Here is a 19,361-nt window from a genome sequence, read left to right on the forward strand (position 1 = left end):
ATAGTGCAGTCTCACAGTCCCTGAGTACCCAGGAGGTCAGAGCCACCACCTTACCCAACAGACAGGACTTCTATGGCCTACAGAAGGGGGCATGTGAGCACGGACTCTGCAACTAACTGGTTCACAGGTCAGAGAGTGCTGTATTACAAAAGATCACAGAGCTTCCTTTAAAAATTAACTTTATAAAGTCAAGAACTCTCATAGACTGCAGAGAGAGGGTAAATTAGTATAACTCTCTGGAATGTGGCAGTTTGGTAAAGTTTACCAAGAGTCTTAACATTTTGGTTCATTCAAAACTATATAAACACACATACACTCTTAAAACCGAATACCTACCAAGTAGCCAGGAAGGATGCCGAGTAGTGGGGAAACAATGTTCACAAGACAAAGTAGAGGCCCTCAAAGGACTTCTGTTCTAGTCAGGAATTCAGACAGTTAAGCAATAAAAAAAAAAAAAAAAAAAAAAAAATTAAAGATTTATCTATTTATTTATTTTAGAGAAAGAGAGCATGTGTGTGCAAGTGAGGGGAGGAGCAGAGTGGGGAGATAGGGAAGGGAGAAGAGTCTCAAGCAGACTCCCTGCTGTGGCTCAATCCCATGACCCCAAGATCATGACCCAAGCAGAAAACAAGAGTCAGATACTCAACCAACTGAGCCTCTCAGGCGCCCCAACAGTTAAGCAATAAATTAACAAACAAGATGATTTCTGAGTACAGGAAGCATTAGATATAACAGCATAAGATGATAAATAACCATCAGGAGGACCGGTTAAATAATTAAGTTCAGATACCCTCATAAGATGAATACTGCTCTGCTTTGTTAAAAATAAATTCTTGAAAACTGTGTTCAAATTACTAGTGATATAAATGTTTAATGTAGGTTAAAAAACAGTATCACAGGGGATCCCTGGGTGGCTCAGCGGTTTGGCGTCTGCCTTCGGCCTAGGGCATGATCCTGGAGTCCTGGGATCCAGTCCCACATTGGGCTCCCTGCGTAGAGCCTGCTTCTCCCTCTGCTTGTGTCTCTGCCTCTTTCTCTGTGTTTCTCATGAATAATTGGATAAAATCTTAAACAAAACAAAACAAAACAAAAAACAGTATCACAATTATGTTCCGTGAAAGAGAAAAATCACAAAAGACCACATATTATATAACCTCATTTCTATGAAATGTCCAGAGAAGGCAAATCTGTGGAAACAGAAAGTAGATGAATGGTTGCCTCAGGCTGGGGGCAGGGGAGGAGATAATGGGGAATGAATGCTAATGGATAAAAGAATGCCTTCTGGGATGATGAAAAGGTTCTAAAATTAAATTATACCAAAGTTTTCACAACTCTGCAAATATACTCAAAACCATGAAATTATACATTTAAACTAGTGAACTTGGGGACACCTGAGTGGCTCAGTGGTTTGGTGCCTGCCTTCGGCCCAGGGTGTGGTCCTGGAGTCCCAGGATGGAGTCCTGCATTGGGCTCCCTGCAGAGAGCCTGCTTCTCCCTCTGCCTGTGTCCCTGCCTCTCTCTCTCTGTGTCTCTCATGAATAAATAAAAGCTTTAAAAAAAAACAAAAAAAAAAAAAAAAAACTAGTGAACTTTATGGTATCTCAATTATATCTCAGCACACCTGCTAAATAATAGTATCACAATATGACTTTTTTTAATTTTTTTATTTTTTTTATTTTTTTATTTTTTGACTTTTTTTTTAAAAGATTTATTTTTATTTATTTATGATAGACATAGAGAGAGAGAGAGAGAGAGAGAGAGGCAGAGACACAGGCAGAGGGAGAAGCAGGCTCCATGCCGGGAGCCCGATGCGGGATTCCATCCTGGGACTCCAGGATCGCGCCCTGGGCCAAAGGCAGGCACGAAACCGCTGAGCCACCCAGGGATCCCCCACAATATGACTTTAATGTGGCTTTCAAAAATAGGGTATAGGAAGGTGTATGTGAACGTGAGAGCGTGAGAGCATGAGAGAGAGAGAGAGAGAGAGAGTTACAAATGAATGAATATCCATCAAAATATTAACCGGGTAGTTTCCTGGGAGGAAGATTCTAAGGTAGCTTTTATTTTCTTCTTTATATTTCTCTGTATTTTCCAAATATTCTAAAATGATGTTAGTTGTTTAACTGACCAATCAGCTAGGGTTTTAAAGGCTACAAGAGGACCTTACGTAGATCCAAGACACAGAACTAGAAAGGTCTGACTATTGTCTCCACTTGGATGTATCGAGGATGGTCAGTCACAGTCTTTACACCAAAGATAACCAGAGAGCTAAGCAAACAAATTTTGTATTCCAGATAAATCAGACCAAATAGGTACCAGTTAAGAAGGGTTGCCAACTGCTGGCAGAGCTTATTTCCCACTGCAAATGCTTTAAAAGAAAACCAGGGAGGTGCCTAGGTTGCTCAAGTCGGTTAAGCATACAACCTTGTTTTTGGCTCAGGTTATGATCTCGGGGTCCTGGGACAGAGTCCTGCACCTGGCTCCATGCTGGGTGTGGAATCTGTTTATCCCCCTCTCTCTTTCCCTCTGCCCCTCTCCACCCCCCACCTCTCGAAAGAGAGAAAAAATGAGAAAACCAGTTGTCACCATAAAGTTCAGATACTATCAACAAATGCAAATAAATATGAAAGATTTGAGCAGATGCAGTCAGAAATCTCCTGGACATGTTTGGGAGTCATTTCCTGGTTGTGAAGCATGAGGCCCCCAGGACAATCGCTGTCAGGCCCCACTGACTCCTCTGATCAGAGACCTCAAGGGCACTTTTCTGAGAAGTCAGTGGTTCCCCCAATCAGGCTTGCAGCCTCAAGACAACGGGGAGCTTTAAAAATGGAGATTTCTGGACATCATTCCTGGAATTCTAATTCAAGAGGCCTGAAGCAAGGCCCAGGAATCTACATTTCTTTTCCCAAAATTCCCTGGCGAATATGCCAGCTGAGCCATGCCTGGGAATCACTGGACTAGATAGATACTATCTGCGACAACTAGCAACAAGGCCAGCCTGCACATCTGGCGGCAAAGCCACAAGGATCCTACAGGGCTAGCGCTGGGGATCAAAAGGCTACTAAGTGCAGAAAGGTAAACTCCATGGGGAAATTCCATACATGTCTAGCAATGAGTGCTGGAGCCTAGGGAGGCAGCTAGCAAATCTCTATGAAAAAGCCTATTTTGGAAGATTCACTCAGGCCCGGTGATCGTGGATGCTCACCTGGGAAAAAGGGGTAAACAGTGCAACATCTTCCCTGGGAAACTAAAAGAATCATTGCCCTCCAACAACACAAACACCAATTAGTAAGCTTTGCAGCCCCCAAGGAATCAGAAGCAGAAAGAGACATGGTGTGGTATGGCAGAAAGAGCTCTGGGTCCGAGTCACACAGATTTGAGTTCAAATCCCTGTTCTCCAATACTAGCTATCTGTGGATTAAAGATGGCTATGATCCTTTTGCTATTCCTCCCATCAAGATGTGGAGTCTAGTTCCCTTCTTGAATCTGAGCTGGCCAATGACTGCTTTGACCAGCAGACTTTGGCAGAGGCCCCACCACAGAGCGTATAGGCTGCTGAGAGAATGTGTAAACCTAGTGTTCAAATAAACAACATCCCTACAGTAAGTACCCTTTCATCAATAAGCTCCCACTCTTGGAGCTCTTTTTGGCCAAGGGTGCCTCTTCATACACAAAGTACAGGAACTATTTACAATCCCCCTCCAATTGGGAAAGGACCCTGCCAACAAGTGCCCAAGTTCCAAGGATGACTCACCTTCCCCCACCACACTAGCATCCCCTCTCAGATGCCTCTGTCTCTCTTCAGCATCCAGGAACAGCCAAGACATTCCCATGACCCCCAAAAGGCAGTCTTGAAGGCCAGGGAGATCTAAGCACTGCTCAGCAACTTACTAGCTGTGGACCACACACAGCTTATCACTTTGAGGCTTAGTCTCCTCAGCTGCGAACTAAATTTGTGGTTATTTCAAAGATAAGAAAAACTAGAAAACTAGAGCCAAAATACATAGTACAGAGAAGGTGCTCAATGCAAAGCAACTGTAACTACAGACCAGCTTTTCACCTAAGTTAATACAGACATCTCCTCATCTAATTCTCTTGCTGTGTATCTCTCTCCATTTTGACCCCTCTAGTATAATGCTAGCATATTCATTGTCCCAGATGACAGCTACCACATTATTCTCTCACTCAAGGGCCTTCCACTGGTTCCCGCTGTTCTTACATCAATCTCAATCTTGGCTTCTCAACCAACTGTGTCAGATTATCTACAATAATGGCTGCCATACTGTCATGCTGGCCTGCTCCAGCCAATCCCATCATCACTGCAACCTTCTAAAATGGCTCACAATAATACCTTCCTCCTGACCCACAAAACCTGCAAGATCACAAATATCGTTTTAAGCTACTATGTTTCAGGGTAATTTGTTTTTTGTTTTTGTTTTTTTTTTAATTTTTTAATTTATTTATGATAGTCACCGAGAGAGAGAGAGAGAGAGGCAGAGACACAGGCAGAGGGAGAAGCAGGCTCCATGCACCGGGAGCCCGACGTGGGATTCGATCCCGGGTCTCCAGGATCGTGCCCTGGGCCAAAGGCAGGCGCCAAACCGCTGCGCCACCCAGGGATCCCGTGTTTCAGGGTAATTTGTTATGAGACTTGGGACGCCCGGGTGGCTCAGCGGTTTAGTGCCTGCCTTTGGCTCAGGGTGTGATCCTGGAGTCCCAGGATCAAATCTCACATCGGGCTCTCTGGATGGAGCCTGCTTCTCCCTCTGCCTGTGTCTCTGTCTCTCTCTCTGTGTCTCTCATGAATAAATAAAATCTTTAAAAAAAAAAATTTGTTATGAGACAACAGATAACTAATACTCTTGATTTTCCTGAACATATCTGAGCTGTTGCTCCTTTAGGCACACTTGCCCTTCCCACATCTCAGCCTACTACAATTCTTTCCAGCCTGCAAGGACCACCTCATATGCCAGTGCTCACCTGAAGCTTTCTTAAAGCGCCATCAACCAGCCTCTTCCAGAAGCCTTTCCCTCTCCTACCACACTGTTCTGGGCACATGTCTCCATCTTTGCATCTGTCACACTGTATTATCAATCTGTTTGTTTATGTGTGTGCAAAATGACATATGGCAAGGTTATTCACTGCAGAAGACTGGAAATCACCTGTGCTTCCATGAATAGAGAATGGCACATCCATACAACAAATGAGGGAGCAGTGAACAAGAATGAGGAAGCTCCACAGTATACTGGTTTGCCAGGAGGGACAACATACAATACATGAAGCAAGAGGCAGACTAGTGAACACAACAGCCATTTGCCTGGAAATAATGTAATACTAAAAAATATATAGGTACATGGTCATAAATGAAGCAACCAAGAGGGCTGCCTCCATGAGGGGGTACTGGGCAGCTGAGAGACAGAAGAGGGACAGGAAATACCTTATGAATTTTGTAGGATGTCAATAATTATCTATTCAAAAATAAACAGCTCCAGAAACTGAAAGCTTTCCTCCTGAGATCAGGAATAAGACAAGGACATCCATCTCCACCATGGCTATTCAATACTAAACTGGAGATTCTAGCCAAGGGAATTAGGAAAGGGGAAAAAAAATAAAAGCTATCTGGATTGGAAAGGAAAAAGTAAAACTATCTCTATTAGCAGATGACATGATTTACATAAGAAAATCCTAAGAAATCCACTAAAAAAACTATTAGAACTAATAAATAAGTTCAGAAAGGTTCGATGATAGAAGATTGATATATATAAATCAATCATAAGATCCTCAATAAAATATTAGCAAACTGAATGCAACAATACATTAAAAGGATCAGATACCATGATCAAGTCGGATTTGTTCCACGGGTGCAAGGATGGTTCAATACCCACAAGTCAATCAACATAGTATATTACATTAACAAAATGAAGAACAAAATCACATAATCAACTCAATAGATGCAGAAAAAGCATTTAACAAAATTTAACATCCATGTATCATAAAAACTCAACAAGGTGGGTATAGAGGAGACATATCTCAACATAATAAAGACCATATATGACAAGCTCACAGTTAACATCATACTCAATGATGAAAAGCTGACAGCTTTTTCTCTAAGATCATAAACAGGACAAGGATGCCACTCTTCCCACTCTTATTCAACATAGTACTGCAAGTCCTAGCCATAGCAATTAGGCAAGAAAAAGAAAAGGCAACCAAATTGGAAAAGAACAAGTAAAACTGTCACTCTTTGCAAATGACATGATACTATACATAGAAAACCCTAAAGCCTACACCATGCAACTAATAAATGAATTCAGTAAAGTTTCTGGATACAAAATCAATATGCAGAAATCTGTTGCATTTCTATACACTAATAGTGAACTATCAGAAGGAGAAATTAAGAAAATTTACAATTATATCAAAAAGAAAAAAATACCTAGGAATAAATTTAGCCAAGGAAGTGAAAAACTTGTACTATAACTATAAGACATTGCTGGAAAAAACTGAAGACAACACAAATAAATGGAAAAATATGTCCTGTTCATGGATTGGAAGAATTAATATTGTTAAAATGTCCATACTGCCCCAAACACTTTACAGATTCAATGCAATCCCTATCAAAATATTGATGGCATTTTTCACAGAAAACAAATAATCCTAAAATGTGTATAGTACCACAAAAGACCCTGAATAGCTAAAACAATCTTGAGAAAGAAGAACAAAGCTGGAGGTATCATGCTCCCAGAATTCAAACTACACTACAAAGCTACAGTAATCAAAATGGTATGGTACTTATTGGCACAGAAACAGACACACAAATCAATGGAATAGAACAGAGAGCCCAGAAATAAACCCACACTTATATGGCCAACTATTTTATAGCAAAAAAGGGCAAGAATATATAATGAACAAATCTCTTCAATAACTGGGAATGGGAAAACTAGACAGAAACATGCAAAAGAATGAAACTGGACTACCTTTTTACATATAGAAATAAAGTCAAAACGCATTAAAGATTCAAACGTAAGATGTGAAACCATAAAACTCCTAGAAGAAAACACAGGCTGTAAAGCTCTTTGGCATTGGTCTCAGTAATCTTTTTTTTGGATGTCTCCTTAGGCAAGGACAATAAAAGCAAAAATAAATCAATGGGACTACCTCAAACTATAAAGCTTTTGCACAGCAAAGGAAACAATAAAACAAAAGGCAACATACTGAATGGGAAAAGATAGACACAAATGATATATCTGATAAGAGGTTAACATCCAAAGTATTTAAAGAACTCCTACAACTCAATAGCAAAAACTAACAAATACCAATCTGATTAAAAACTGAGCAGAAGGGCAGCCCGGGTGGCCCAGCGGTTTAGCGCCACCTTCAGCCTGGGGTGTGATCCTGGAGACCCGGGATCGAGTCCCATGTCGGGCTTTCTGCATGGAGCCTGCTTCTCCCTCTGCCTGTGTCTCTGCCTCTCTCTGTGTGTGTCTATCATAAATAAATAAAATATTAAAAAAAAAGAACTGAGCAGAAGACCTGAATAGACATTTTTCCAAAGATATACAAACGGCCAACAGGCACATGAAAAGATACTCAACATCATTAACCATTAGGGAAATGCAAATCAAAACTATAATGAGATAGCACCTTACACTTAGAACAGTTAAACTGAAAAAAAAAAAAAAAAAAAAAGAACAGTTAAACTGGCTATTATCGAAAAGACAAGAAATAAGTGTTGGCAAGGGTATGGAGAAAAGGGAACTCAAGTGCACTGTCGGTGGAAATGTAAATTGGTGCAATCACCATGAAAACCAGTATGGAGGTTCCTCAAGAAATTAAAACTAAAACTACTATATGATCCAGCAATTCTACCTCTAGGTATTTATCTGAAGAATATTAAAACACTGAGGCACCTGGTAGTTCAGTCAGTTAAGTGTCCAACTCTTGATCTCAGCACAGGTCTTGATCTCAGGGTTGTGGGTTCAAGATCTACACTGGGCTTCACATCCAGTGTGGAGCCTACTTAAAAAAAAAAAAAATGGGGCACCTGGGTGGCTCAGTTGGTTAAGCATCTGCTTTTGGCTCAGGTCATGATCCAAGGTCCTAAGATCAAGCCCTGCTTGGGGCTTGGGCTCCCTGGGAATCTGCTTTTCTCTTTTCTCTGCCCCCCCGCCACTTGAGCTCTCTCACTTGCTCTCTCTCTCAAATAAATAAAAATGAAAACACTAATTTGAAAAGACATATGCACCCTTATGTTTACTGCAGTATTATTTACAATAGCCAAGATTTGGAAACAACATAAATGTTCCACACAAAGGAGTATAATTCAGCCATAAAAAAGAATGGAATCTTGCCATGTGTGATAACATGAATGGACCTACAGGGTATTGTGCTAAGTGAACTATGCCAGACAGAGGAAGACAGATATCATATAATTTCACTTACACGTGGAATCTAAAAAGCAAACAGTCTAACAAACAAAACAGAGGGCAACCCTCCAGGGTCCCCTCCCTCTTTGCGAGATTTGTACTATCACCCAATAATTTACTTTGCTGCCCACCAAAAAAATACAAATAAAAACAAACAAAAAAACAAAACAGAAAGGGATTCATAGATACAAAAAACAAACTGATGATTGCCAGAGGGGCGGGGGTGGGAGGTAGACGAAGTAGGTGAAGGAGATTAAGAGGCACAAACAGGGATCCCTGGGTGGTGCAGCGGTTTGGCGCCTGCCTTTGGCCCGGGGCGCGATCCTGGAGACCCGGGATCGAATCCCATGTCGGGCTCCCTGCATGGAGCCTGCTTCTCCCTCTGCCTGTGTCTCTGCCTCTCTGTCTCTCTCTGTGTGACTATCATGAATAAATAAATAAAATCTTTAAAAAAAAAAAAAAAGAGGCACAAACATCCAGTTATAAAATAAACAAGATGCAAATATGTATCATGTATTGCATAGGGAATATAGTCAATAATATTATAATATTTGCATGGTGCCAGATGGTAACTAGACTTACTATGGTGACTATTTTATAAGGTATGTATTAAATCACTTTGTTGTACACTTGAAACTAACACAATATTGCATGTCAATTATCATTTTTTAAAAAAATCAATCATACTCCTACACACTTGCAATGAACCCAGAAATCCAAAAGTCCATATAAGAGTCCTAGAAATAGGGGCACTCAGTCAGCTGTCTGCTTTCAGCTCAAGTTGTGATCCCAGGGTCCTGGGATGGAGCCCTGAATCCAGCTCTCTGCTCAGTGGACAGCCTGCTTCTCCCCCTGCTTGTGTGCATGTGCTCTGTCAAAAGGGTAAATAAAATCTTAAAAAAAAAAAAAGACAGTCCTAAAAGAAGATGATAGAGACATAGAAAGAAACATAGTAGAAAATTTCCAAAGGACATTTCAGCAATTAGGGACCTCCAGGAATTAAGGAAAGAAGACAAATACCTAGCTAGATCTTGGTGATATGTCTGAACTCCAAAGAATAAAGAAAATCCTTATGTCTTTCAGAGAGTTAAAAAAAAAAAAAAACAGATTAATTACTTACAAAGTACCCTGAATCCAATTAACTTCATTACTCGTAATATTGAAACATGGAGCAGTGACTTCAAAATTCCAAGGATTCTACACTCAATCAAGCTATCAATCAAGAGTGAGGGCATGGGAACTCTTGTACACCACTGTTGGGAACATCAAATAGCATAGCCACTGTGGAAAACAGTATGGTGGTTCCTTAAAAAATTAAAAATAATATTAGCACATGATCCAGCAATTCTACTTCTGGGTATATATAACCTAAAACACTGAAAGCAGGGACATGAACAGATACTTTTACATCCGTATTTATAGCAGCACATTCACATAGCCAAAAGGTGAAAGCTACAGATGAACAGATCATCAACAGATAAATGGATAAACAAAATGTGCTACAGACACACCTTATGGATACTGCAGGTTCAGTTTCAGAACACTGCAATAAAGCACATAACAGTGTTTTTTGGTTTCCAAGAGCAAATAAATTATGCTTCAGCTATACTATAGCCTATTAAGTGTGCAAGAGCATTACGTCTTTAAAAATGTACATACCTTAATTACAAAATTATTTTATTGCTAAAAAATGTTAACCATCAGCTAAGTTTTCAGCAAGTCATAATCACTGATCACATAGATCACCACAACAAATATAATAAAAATGAAAAAGTTTAAAATATCGCAATGGGACACAAAGACATGAAAGGAACAAATGCTGTTGGAAAAATGGTGCCAAGATTTGCTCTATGCAAGGTTGCCACAAACCTTCACTTTGTTAAAAAAAAAAAAAAAGCAGCATATCTAAAGCACAATAAAGTGATGTGCAATACAACAAGGTATACCTGTATCTACATACAATGGAATGTTATTCAGTCTTGAAAGGTATGGAAATTAACATAACCAACAACATGGATGAATGAGATAAGCCAGTCACAAGAGAAAAACTATTGGATGATTCCACTCATGACCTACTGAGGGTAGTCAGATGCATAGAGACAAAAAGTAGAACAGTGGTTGCCAGGGGATGGGGGCCAAGGGGAGAGTGGAGCATTATTTACAAAGTTTCATTTTTGCAAGATGAAAAAAGTTATGGAGATAGTGGCGATGGCTGTACAATATGTGTGAATATACTTTATGCCACTGAACTGTCCATTTTAAAAATGGTTAAAATAGTAAATTTTATTATTTTTTATTTAAAAAAATATATTTTATTTATTCATGAGAGACACACCGAGAGAGAGAGAGAGAGAGAGAGAGAGAGAGAGAGGGGCAGAGACACAGGCAGAGGGAGAAGCAGGCTCCATGCAGGGAGCTGGACGTGGGACCCGATCCCCGGTCTCCAGGATCAGGCCCTGGGCCGAAGGCGGTGCTAAACCACTGAGCCACCCAGGCTGCCCAATAGTAAATTTTGTATTATGTATATTTTATGGTGAAAAGTATATAGGTAATAAACATAATAAACAAATAAATAAGTGAGTGAGAGCACTGCGCAGCCACTTCAGTAGTTCCTCAAAATGTCAAAGACAGGGGCAGCCCAGGTGGCTCAGCGGTTTAGCACCATCTTCAGTCCAGGGCCTGATCCTGAAGACGGGGGATCGGGTCCCACGTCCGGCTCCCTGCATGAAGCCTGCATCTCCCTCTGCCTGTGTCTCTGCCTCTCTCTCTCTCTCTCTCTCTGTGTCTCTGATGAATAAATAAATAAAATCTTGAAAAAAAAAGAAGTCAAACAGAGTTATTATCACATGACCCGGCAATCCCACCCCTAGGTATATTCCCGAAAAAACTTAAAGCTTATGTCCAAACAAAAGCCTGTAAATGAATGTTCACAGTAGCCAAAAAATGAAAGCAACCCAAATGCTGAATGCATAAACAAAACATAGTATTTTCCATCAAGTAAAATGTTATTCAGCCACAAAAAGGAATAAAGTACCATTACATGCTACTTAGTAAGTACCCAGATGAACCTTGACAACGTTATGCTGAGTGAAAGCAGACAGACACAAAAGGCCACACGTTGTATGATTCCATTTATATGAAATGTCCGAAATAAATAAATCCATAGAGAAGGACAGATTGGTGGCAGCCAGGTGATGGCTGGGGTAGAGGGTGGTACTGGGACTAACTACTAATAGGTACAGCGTTTGTTTGGGGGGTGATGGGAATGTTTTGGCATTAGCAATGCTGCTACATGGTAAGTATACTAAAAACCACTGAAGTTGTACACTTTAAAGTAGTGAATTTTATGTTTTGTGAAGTCTGTCTCAATTTTAAAATGCTAGAGAAAGACACAGAATGTAACATAAAATAAACCGCTCACATTCTGCCTCGTGGCTCAGTGACTGGAAAGCCTGTCCCCACCCATGCCCTCCTGCCCTGTAAGGCAGCCTGTCTGTCTCCTCCACCTCTGCTTTCCTTGGCCCTCTCTGTCTGCACATCAGCCCTTCATTGTCTCCACAACTTCCCACTTTCTGAGTCTTGGGCAAGGCCTGCCTCTGCCTCACTAGATCCACCCCTTTCCTGGCGCGTTTCCACTTCCTACACAGACCTACCCAGGACCGTCTGGAGGCTGAGACACCAGCCCCAAGAGTCACCCCACACGAACTGCCCAATGACCAGGACTGCAGTTACAGGCGTGTATCAGCTGAGGGATTTGGTTTCACGGAGGAACTTAATTATAGCTCAGGAGTGGAGGAAGGGAGAGTAGTAGTGCAAGCTCAAGGGGACGCACAGGAAGCTACCCTGCTCTGTGGCCCAGACTGTATCTGCCAGATTGCACCAGGACTGGGATCTACAGAAAAACCAGTATGGACCAGTCAGGCCCACAGGGACACACACACAACTTATGGAAATCATTCTGTTCATGATCATGAATTCCTGGCCCGCCACGCAACACCAGCCTGTGTGTAGACCAGAGTGGTCTAGAAAAAAGCTAAGATGCCAAGTCTCACTCACCCTCAAGGCTCACCTACTGCCAGGGATCCCATTTTACTTTGTAAGAAATAAAGGGGAGGCAAAGCTTATTCCTCCCAGAATACTCCATCTCCCTGGCTCTGAGCTATTTTTCTAGAATGGAATCTGAGCTGTTGATGATGCTGGGCACGACATATTCCCTTTGCCTGACTACTATGCTCAGATCCCTGCCTACCGCCCAGGTGCCATGGAGCAGCTGCTAGCACACAGGTGTCCTCAGGGCTAGGCCTACCAGACCTGTCAAACCACTTGGCCTGGGTACTGCCAGCTGGGGAAAGCAGACTAGGTGCAAGTTCATGAAAGGAGCAGGCCTTAGATGGAAGAGCATGTCCCATTGAGACATATTTCCTTCTCCTTATTTCTGACTCATATCTGGACTCCTTATTCTCTAGGCTTTTGCCTGGTCATCCTGCTTGCCCTCTCAGCAAGGAGTCCCCACTGCCATTTGAAGCCTACCCTGACCCCCCCAACCTATTATCTAATTCCTTCTGCTTGTTTCAGGACTGAGCCAGGGATCCAGGTCCTTCTGTCCATCATGCTTCCCAAGACTCCCCTACCACCCACCACCCCAGCCCAGAAGCATGATCCTTCTCATCTCCTTTGTGTACCTTCTTTTCTGGCATCATGAGAGGTTTCTCCCTAAAAGCCATGAAAAGAAACCTTCAGACTGGAGGTGGTATCCTTTCTGGGTTTTGTACAGAAAAAAAAAAAAAAAAAAGGCAGAGAGGTGGGGAGGGAGAGGAGACGGGGGGGGGGGAGGGAGGGAGGCAGGGAGAAACAGGCACCCCCCCTTTTTTTTTGCCCTGTACCCTTTAAACAATGACAGCAATGAACAGTCATACACTCCTTCCCAAATTCCTCTCTTTGGGCAAGATGCCTTTCCTTGCTCACTCACAAAGGGTAGGGGAGATTAGAAAGCAGAGACAGAAGAAACCACCCGAAAAATAGGGTAAGGCAAGTCACAAAACTGAATGTTAAGTAATATCCCACTTTTGAAAGAAAACCAAATAAGTACACACATAGTAAAACCTGAAAGAACACAGACTAAACTAAAACTTATAGCAGTCACTTACGGATGGTGTGACTATGTATGTATGACTTTTAGTTCCTTCTCAGTGCTCAGCTGTATTTTCTTTTTCTTTCTTTTTTTAAAGCTGTCTCCTTGGGGTTTCTTTCTTTTTTAAAAAAAATATTTTTTTTATTTACTTGACAGAGAGAGCAAGCACAAGTTGGGGGCAGAAGGAGGAGAAGCAGGTTCTCTGTTGAGCAGAGAGCCCAACATGGGGCTTGATCCCAGGACCGCAGGATCATGACCTGAGCTGAAGGCAGATGCACAACCGACCAAGCCATCCCTGTATTTTCTTTTTTTATTGAAGTATAACTGACATACAACATTAGTTTCAGGTGTACAACATAATGATTCGACATTTGTATCCACTGCAAAACAATCTCCACAATAAGTCTAGTTGCCATCTGTCACCATACAAAGTTACAAATATTTTTTTCCTCTGGTGATGAGAACTTTTAAGATTCACTTCCTTACCAACTTTCAAATTTGTCATACATTATTGACTATACTGCAAGCTATCCATACTATTCCCATGACGTATTTTCTAATTGTCTCTTATGAATAAGCACTGTTTATATGATTAAGACATTTTAAGATAAATTAAAAACCACACACATGGAAACACTTGTGCCCAAGTGCTAGCTCCAACCCTAAGAAAGATGGTCTCCCAAATACCCATAATACCAGTCACTGGTGAGATCTGATTAATTTCTAAGCCCCAAGTACAAGTTTCCAAAGAAGTCTTTCACTGTTACTAGCTAAACAGCACATGCCAGTGGCAAGCCTGTACTTCAAAACCTTGGGCTCAAGCACTCAGAACCACCTGGTAGTGTCTGCACCCATGGAACACAGGCCCCAACCCCTCTAACGCTCACAACCCAAAGCCAGAGCCTCACAAAGGTGCAAAAGCAAAAAGTGGGTCGGGGACTACTGACATCCTCGGGCTAAAAGACTCCTCATTCCACCTGGCTGCCTCTTCCCAAGGCCCAGGTAAGGGCTGGAGGGGGTGGACTATGGGCAGCTGCCATGGGAATTACTCTATGGGGTCCTGCAGGCAATCGCTGACTGGAGTCAACACCCACTCCAGCCAATATTCAGATGGAAACAGGGCAACCAACAGTCTTGAAGTTTTATTCAGTCCAACCAGTATTTACTGGCATCTACCCTGTGGTTCGAGGTGGCGAGATATGCTAACAATAAAACAACACCTAATAAGTGCCACAGTGCCTTTTCACCTATGAGCCCTTTTAATCCTCAAGTCATCCCTGAGGGGTAGGGTCTATAGTTATCTCCCCCACATTACAGATGAGGAAGCCATCAAGGTATAAAGTGACTTGCCCAAAGCTACTAGCAGAGCCAGAACCTAGTCACATGTATCCTGGCTCTTAACCAGTACTCCATATTCCCTCAAAGTTCTTATCCTCAAAAACAGCCAGTGAGCTAAAAATATAAAGAGTGCCACATGCTACTTCCTGTTCTGCTCTGGGGTAGAACTCATTCCTTTCTGAGAAGCCAAAGAAACAAGGAGTGCAACTGTCCTTCTGTCCATATCCCCTGGGCCTGCTACTGACCCGAGGCAGGGGGGCATCAAGGCAAACAGGTGAGCACAGTCCCCAGAGCCCAGCCAAGGGCACTGCTAAGATGCCACCTAGGCCTGCCTCTGCCTCTTCTGATTCCCAATGCCTTCCCTGCACCCCAACCCCTGCCTCCAGCTAGGAAGTGGGAGCAAAAATAAAAATAGCTCTCTAAAAATAAACCAGGGATGCCAAGGTACAAGAAAGGGGGAAAATATAAGGCCACTGCTGGTCAGAGCCCAGTGTCCTGCTGGACTAGGTAGGGCCCATGTTGCTGAGCAGGACAGGTACCCAGAGCCCTGATTCCCCTCAGCCTCTGCTCATGGCCTGAAGACACACACATGCACACATTGGTAAGTTCCTGCAAAGCCCAGGCTAAGGTGACAGGAGCCAGAGAAGCAGTCCTTGAACAGAGAAGCATGGGGGTGGGTGGGGGGGTGCTGTGGTCCAAAGGGCCTAACCCTTCACTCTGTCATTTATCAGGTACGTGACCCGAGTAGGCCACTTAACCTCTGTGATCCTACACCCCCTCATCTGTTAAGTGGGTATACCAACCCCTGCCTCTCACAGGCTAGCGTAAAGGACAGTGAGCTCATTCACAGCAGGATGTCTGGCCCAAGGGAGAAGCTGAATAAAGGCAATCTCCCTTCCTTTCTTCTCTCCATCTGTGCACATCTCGGCCACCTTCTCTTCCTTCTCTCCTTTCACCACACTGAAAACACTGATTAACTACTTGGATCAGAGATTAGCTTTTTCCTCTAAGTCCCTTCCACTCTACATGCCTTGCCCACCAGTTGGCTGGTTGTCTCTTCTGGTTCTAGCAGGGCTGCTCACTACCTTGAAGCAGATTCAGGGAGACACTAAGTACAGCCATTCTCAGGACCTCCTCTTCCCACTGACCTGGGACAAGATGCTGCAAGGGGCTCCAAAATCTGCCAACGTTTGGTTCTGCTCAGTGACCAAGACATTCTGCTGTGCTCGAAAGCAGAGAGTGTTCTTGGAAGCCAACACCAGTCTGGCCAGTCAAGCAGGTACTTTCCAAACTGGAAGAATGAGATTCAACCAGCCATCCTCCCTAGAAAGGCCCTGCTGTGTGGTATAATCAAGGACACAGCTTTACACAACTCTGCCACTTACGAATTGTGCAGCTTTTAGGCAGCTTTCCTAGCCAATCTGAGCCTCAGCATCTTCATCTGTAAAAGGAGGATGATGATTCCTACCTCTCAGGGTTGTGTGGATTAAGCAAGGTGATGCATATGAAGTAATCAGCACGGTGCATTCAGCCCACATGAGAGCTACAGCTTACTTGCCTCCTGGGCAGCTATGGACTTCTGCTTGGAACGGGAGGGGGATTAGACACAGCTGAGCTCAGCTCTCAAAAGAACTCACAATCTGAACCTAGAATGGAGGAAATAACTCCACCATCATATACCACAGTAGGGGCTGAGCCAGAAGGAGGAGAAAGGAGCCTTACTAGACTCCCAGTGGAGGAAGTGGAGAGAAGGAGGCATATGGGAAAAACCGCCAAAACTGAAAACCTCAGTTGTCTCCACGAAGCTTCAACCAAAGAGAAGAGTAACAACCAGGAAAGGGTTTTCTTCTACAGATGTCTGACTGCTGCCCCAGACAGGACTCTGGTGTAGGTTAGTGCCAGGGCTACTCTTGGCAGCAAGCCACCTTAGGCTGGCCAGCCAGACACTGTTCTGTCTAACAAGTGCTCGGAGAGTACCTCTGCACCAGGCACTTATCTATCAAGAAGCAAGTTTCGGGAGCGGGGGTGGGGGGGGATGATCTTTGATCATGGCTAATGAACACCCATAGGGACGGAGAACATGACTGTGCATTGTAAGCTGCCCCTTTGCGACTGAACAAGGTCTCTGACTCATGGAGAACATCAGATGGATGGACCAGTTCTTTCTCATGATGGAAGCAGAAGGCAGAAAGGAGGGCAAGGTTCAGGCTGCAGCAGTCCAGAGAGAGAAAGCAGAGTAAGGGCAGAAGCCCTGGGAGCGCTGGAACCAGCTCATGAGAGGTATTCCTGGTTGTCTGCAATGTGCCCAGGGTGGGGGTACAAAAGTGAATCAAAGACAGATGGTCTGGGACACCTGGGTGGCTTAGCGGTTGAGCATCTGCCTTTGGCTCAGGATGTGATCCCAAGATCTGGGATCGAGTTGCGCATCGGACTCCCTGCAGGGAGCCTACTTCTCCCTCTGCCCTGCCCATGTTTCTGCCACTATCTCTGTGTCTCTCATGAATAAATAAATCTTTAAAAAAAAAAAAAAAAAACAGATGGTCTTGGGGCACCTGGGTGGCTCAGTCAGTTAAGCATCTGCCTTTGGCTCAGGTCATGATCTCAGTGTCCTGGAATCAAGCCTTACATCTGGCTCCCTGCTCATCAGGCAACCTGCTTCTCCTTCTCCCTCTGCCCCCCACCCCCACCCGACTCATGCTCCCTCTCCTCAGATAAATAAATAAAATCTTTTTAAAAACAAAAACAAAACAATACGGATGGTACTGGTAGTATGTGAGAAGACAAGGCTACAGTGCTTGCAGGGGAAAGAGACAGGCCTTAGCTTGCAGGGGAAAGAGACAGGCCTTAGCCTGAGTCAAGAATGCCTTATGTCTTCTGGGTCAAGAATGGGCTAAAAAATGGATAAAATATTTTTCTGCAAGGTGACACGCTGTGAGGATATGAAAGGCAAATTGTAAATAGACGTTATAAATACACGGGGGCGTTAAGATGCCAAAAATAGAAATGTCACAGAAATCGTGCACTGTAATAGAATCTAAACAAAATTGGAAAAATACAATTTCGACTGGATGTATTTGGCAGTTTGAGAATTTATTCACCTAGTGATTTTCACTTAGGAGATAGAAATTATTATTGGTCCATTTGTTTATTACTAAATAGTAATCAATTAGATGCCATTATTTAAAGCAGGTTCTGAGAAGAGTCACCTAGGACTATAAAATCAGGGACACAGGCATGGAGGATTTAATCTATGGACACAATTTCTAACTGACCCCTAGATGACAGTGAAGCTTACCATCAACTACTGACAGACTGTCATTCTGGAAAGTTGCCAAAGCACCAGAACTGTCATGGGGTCATTATCCAGGAAGAGTGTGACTTTTCAGGCTGGCTTACTTGACCTTTGGGGATCTGATTCTTAGAAACCCAAGCAACACCATGAGGACCTGGAGGAGGCAGAGTCTTGAGGTTTGAGGCAGCCACTCCCAGGAATGGAAGAGTCAGGGGTTCTGAGACATGGCAGACGCAGGCCTGTGGGTGCTGAGAATCTAAGTGATAACCAGAAATACACAGTGGCAGCACATGCACTTATGTGTTTTGCTCTCTTCTGGCAGTCCTCAGACACCTGGTTGGGCAGCTGGGGAGATGGCAGGCCTCCTAGGAGGAAGGGCAGGGAAGTAAGGGGGCTGTTAAGAAAGAATTTCAGGTGGGCAACTGTAGGAGCCCCTCTAAGTAGCCCAGGAAGAGCAGAATGAAAAGAAGTAGCAGGCATGGGGGCCTGGAGGGTGACCGAAGTGAGGACCCCCAAGAACCACCCCAGAACTGCCTGCGGAGAGCAGAGCAGCCAACCTGCCACTGGCTACATAATTTTGGCTCTCTTCTCATTCCATCTCTTCCACTCTCATACATGCCATTAGCTACATAATTCTGGCTCTCTTCTCATTCCATTTCTAGGAACGTGGCTCCATATCAGCACTAACAGTGGAGCTGCTTTTATTATTCAGAAAGAAGGAGTTGCTTTTTTCCTCCTCTTCTAATATTTTCACTGGACTATATTTACCTACTGATGTGCCCTAGGTATGACATGATGCACATTCTACAGAAAGGAACTGAGGAACACAGGCATGAAGCCTGAGAGGCAGTGTGAAGAGGGGGAAAGGAGGGAAGAGGCTAAAGGTCAGGTGAAGTAAGAGATTTTACAGTACTTCACGGTCCAGAGTGATCAGGCCCAGTCACATCTCCGACCTCCCTTCCCCTCCCTTAACTCTAGCCACAGTGGCTTCCTGACTAGTCCTCAACACACCAGCCATGTTCCTACCTCAGGGCCTTTGCATTTACTTTCCCTCTGCTGATAAGGTTCTTCCCACACATGGCTCATTCTTCTCTTGAGCTTAAAATATTACCTTCTCAGTGAGGCCTTCCTTAAGCCCTCCATTTAAAAGTGCCACTACTGCTTTCTTGCTTTATTT

General features: G+C 43.4%; 1 protein-coding gene across 3 annotated transcripts in view; it reads right to left on the reverse strand.

Annotated features, from left to right (window-relative positions):
* PPARD (peroxisome proliferator activated receptor delta) overlaps positions 1 to 19,361 on the reverse strand; it is an 87,539-nt gene that overhangs the window by 55,188 nt on the left and 12,990 nt on the right. The window contains exon 1 of one of the 3 annotated variants that reach the window (XM_072833323.1): positions 337 to 405. The exons of the other annotated variants lie outside the window; for them this stretch is intronic. The gene's annotated coding sequence lies outside the window, so the exon portion shown is untranslated. Of the gene's footprint in view, positions 1 to 336; positions 406 to 19,361 lie in introns of those variants that run through there. 3 annotated transcript variants of the gene reach the window in all.

The sequence above is a fragment of the Canis lupus genome, chromosome 7, assembly GCF_048164855.1.
Source record: "Canis lupus baileyi chromosome 7, mCanLup2.hap1, whole genome shotgun sequence".
NCBI classification, from domain to species: domain Eukaryota; kingdom Metazoa; phylum Chordata; class Mammalia; order Carnivora; family Canidae; genus Canis; species Canis lupus.